General features: G+C 38.9%; 1 long non-coding RNA gene across 1 annotated transcript; it reads right to left on the bottom strand.

The window, feature by feature from the left end:
* Nucleotides 1-369: 369 nt before the first annotated feature.
* On the bottom strand, nt 370-3514 carry LOC141409628 (uncharacterized). The gene is made up of 2 exons (XR_012430704.1): nt 3380-3514; nt 370-2846 (listed from the first exon to the last, which is right to left on the bottom strand). It is a non-coding gene; the product is annotated as an uncharacterized lncRNA (long non-coding RNA).
* Nucleotides 3515-4322: the final 808 nt, after the last annotated feature.

Here is a 4322-nt window from a genome sequence, read left to right as displayed (position 1 = left end):
TTGTTTTTTAAAAGAAACATGCTTATAAAAGTAAGGTGTCTACTGTCTCACAATTATTGAAAGGAAAATTTAGGATTCATCTCATTTCATTAATATCCAAATGTATTTCTTTGTCATTAGAATTAAATTCAACAAGAATTTAGAAAGCACTCTACAAGACTTTGAATATTGCTGAGAACATTTAAAATGGTGGACAAGTTCAGCACCTAAAACAGCACCCAACTCAAAGAAATACCCAATGAATGTGAATTAAATGGAATCCTTTACCTACAAGAGGTCGCATCATAGTGAAAAAATAAAACATACACAGGAAATCAGTGTGAGAGAAATTCCAAGTATCTTATAGTTATTATAGATCAAACATATAGGTTTTATTTATTTTTTTCTAATAATACATGCTACTTTGATATATGCAGAGCATAGTACCTAGCACGTAGTAGGCATACAATGATTATTGGTTTCTTCAGTTAATGAACACCATTCCCACACACACAGAGTTTTAAAAGCCATTCTCATTAATTTTTAATTTCCTCATTTTGATAATAGAAATCATTTCTATCCATTTTAACTTGATGTTAGATTTTAAGTAGTTGCCCATGCCATTAAATATTCTTATAAAAACACAAATTTTTGACAATTGTAAACAATTTATTACACAGATGAAATTAATTTATTTACCCATTGTTTTTCCCCTCCTAAACATCTAAGTTGTTTTCAAATTCTTGTTCTAATAATAATAGTGTGATAAACTTACTTAGACATATATCTTTGTTCACATCTCTGAATATTTCCTTAGAGTAGATTTCTGAAATTATAATGATTGAGTCAAAATCAATGAAGATTGTTAAGTCTCTTAATATATGTTACCAATTTGCTCTTTAGAAATATGGTACCAAGAAATGATCCTTTTAAAATTATATTTGGACATGGGTATGTTCATGGAAATTTATTTTAAAACTAGCTTGTGAATATTTAAATCTAAAATACTCAAAAAGTCGTTTAATTTGTTTCTTATCTCAAATCTCCGCTAAATTTCCTGTATCCATGCCAAGTTGGAAATAACCATCCACCCTCTGAAGCAGTGGCTCTCAAGCTGGAGTCCAAAGATGTGCTTTAAGGAGTCCTTGAACTCCTGGGTATTACATGCAAATTTAGGGTGTATCTTCAAATTGTGTCGGGGCTTTTCATTCTAGAGACGATATCTATGTCTTTTATCAAATTTTCAAAGGGGCTCATAACTCAGAAAAGATAAAGAACTTTATCTTCATGGTGGATGTAAACAATAGAGCTGTAATTTCAAACACTTTTGTGGGGGAAGGATAATATAGGTTAGCTTTCAAAGAATTTCTGCCTTTGAACTGTAGGCTATGTCAAATCTAAAATAAACAGAGAGTATATTAGATAGTAGTAAAACATGTGATTAAAAAGGGTGGGCACTAATGGCCATATTTGCTTGCAGACAAATTGAAGTTTGGAAAGCAGATTAGTGAAGCAGCCATGTTTTGTGACCTTCTGGTCTTTATTAAACACAGTGCCATTTACTCTCCCACTTTTGTAGAAAGCATCTTTCTTAAACCACTACTTCAAAGCTATAGGACTTTTTTCCCACTTTTACCTCTAACTCAGACTAATTACAAAGAAATGAATATTTTATTATCTTTCCTATGATAACCTAAGGCTATTGAATTTTGGAGTCAGAGCCATTATTTAATTCTATCCTTAAAATATATTATTGAAAATGACTTTCTTCATAAAAATGCACACAAGTATTTGTTAAAATTTCATGACAGTGAAGTATGAAGCATTATTTTCTTCTAGAGAACCAACCACACTGCAATGCAATTAAAAAGGATAAATTCCTCAGAGTCACATTGATTAGGATTCTTTCCTCTCCTCCTTGTGGTTGCTTTTTAATTAGTTTGTACCAAAGCCTAAACTTGGCCTGAAATCGTCTCTTCTCCCTTTGTCGGAAGAAAACCACTCATATCTCTCTGCAGCACAACAGTACCCTTGCGTATTCTACAGAACCACAAATGTCCTTCAACTAAATGTCAGGGCAATGCATTCTTGTAGAGCATCTTCCTCTTTGTGCTGATGAGAACTCTCTGAGGGTTGGGCTGGTGTGTCCCACAGGGAGAGCTCTGCTCCTCCTTACGCCTTTAATAAGCAATCAGCAGCTTGGATAAGGGCAGACAGCATTCTACAAAACAGGATCCAAAAAAAGAAAACGCCAAGCATGTGGAAAATTTTCCTCATTGAGCTCACCGAATGAAATAGCTCAGAGGCATGCATCTTTCCTGAAGTGGGGTTCCAAGCCTCATCTGTCACATGACAGGATAAGAACTTGTGTCCATTCTTACCAGTGTTGGTTCCATTTCATCAACCATGTTTATTGCCAACTGGAAACAGGTCCTTTAGCTCTCCACCTCCTCTGCTCTGCAGTTTTCCCATCCCCCTCTCTACTGCATGTCATCATAGAGCTCATTCTCATATGATAAAGAAGGCTAAGGAAAAGTCACTTGACGTTTATGTTATTCTAAAAATATAATGATATTCTTTAAAGAGATACATTAGTCCAGGTGCGGTGGCTCAGGCCTGTAATCCCATCCCTTTGGGAGGCTGAGGTGGGTGTATCACGAGGTCAGGAGTTTGAGACCAGCCTGATCAACATGTTGAAACCCCGTTTCTACTGAAAATACAAAAATTAGCCAGGTGTGCTGGCATGCGCCTGTAATCCCAGCTACTCAGGAGGCTGAGGCAGGAGAATTGCTTGAACTAGGGAGGCGGAGGTTGCAGTGAGCCGAGATCACACCACTGCACTGCAGCCTGGGTGATGGAGTGAGACGCTGTCTCAAAAAAAAAAAAAAAGAAAAAGAAAAAAGAGATACATTAGTGGGAAACTCAGCCAATGATTCTAGTTCATTATCCAACAAAAGATAATATCCTTTTACTCCTAGATGAGAAATTATTACATTGATGTGTTTCTTCTTTTATAATAGTCACAATTTATTAATTTACTTTGTTCCCCTTATAATTCTAGGTACTTAATGTATCTTGTGTTTATTCAGATCTTACAACAATGTTGTGAGGTAGGCGTCTGTGATGGTTAATTTTATGTGTCAACTTGACTGGAACAGGCAGTGCCTTAGATAGTTGGTTAAATATTATTCTGGGTATCTGTGAGGGTGTTTCTGGACGAGACTAACATTTGAACTGGTAGACTGAGTAATGCAGATAGCCCTCCCCAATGTGAGCAAGCCTCATTCAATCTGTTAGATGCCTGAATAGAATAAAAAGTGAGGTAAAGGAGAATTCACTTTCTTTGCCTGACTGTTTTCAAGCTGGGACATCAGTCTTCTGCATTCAGACTGGAACTTACACCATTGGCTCTTCCGGTTCTCAGGCCTTCTGACTTAGATGGAATTACACAACTGGTTCTCCATCTTCATCTGGACTGCATCTCCAGCTTCATTCAGATGATTGTGGAACTTTTCAGCCCCCATAATCATGTGAGCCAGTTCTTTATAATAAATTATATGTGTTATATATGATTTATTATGATAAATCTGTATTTATAATTATATAATCATATATAAACTATATGTTTACATATCACAATTACATATGCATATATACACATATCATATATAAGGACATATATATCTCATATATATCCCATATATATCTCATATATACATGTTCTTTTTCTCTGGAGAACCGTAATAGTGTTATTGTCTCTATTTACAAATGGAAGAACTAAGCCTCATAGAAGTTAAGGGAGAGACCCAAGTTCACCATGGAAATAGCTGATCTTGAATTTAAACCTGGATCTCCTTGACATTTGAGACCATGCTCTTAACTACAACTATAGGGTACTACAGTGGTCCCCGACCTTTTGGGCACCAGGTGAGAGGAGACAACGTGCTAGCAGCCCTCGCTCACTCTCGGTGCTTCCTCGGCCTGGGTGCATTTGAAGAGCCCTTCAGCCCACTGCTGCACTGTGGGATGTGGGAGCCCGTCTCTGGACTGGCGAGGCAGGGAGGTGTGGAGGGAGAGGCGCGGGTGGGAACTGGGGCTGTGGGAGGCGCTTGCGGGCCAGTGCAAGTTCCAGGTGGGGGTGGGCTCCGCGGCCCGCACTCAGAGCGGCCGGCCAGCGCCGCTGTCCCAGGGCAGTGAGGGGCTTAGCACCTGGGCCAACAGCTGTGGAGAGGGCGCCGGGTCTCCCAGCACTGCGGGCCGGCCTGCGCCGTGTGCCGTGCGCTAATTCTCCCAGGGCCTCAGCCACCTACCCGCGGGGCAGGAGTCTCGGGACCTGCAGCCCG

Source organism: Macaca fascicularis, chromosome 2, assembly GCF_037993035.2.
Source record: "Macaca fascicularis isolate 582-1 chromosome 2, T2T-MFA8v1.1".
In the NCBI taxonomy this organism is placed as follows: domain Eukaryota; kingdom Metazoa; phylum Chordata; class Mammalia; order Primates; family Cercopithecidae; genus Macaca; species Macaca fascicularis.
This window is presented reverse-complemented; position numbering and strand designations above follow the sequence as displayed.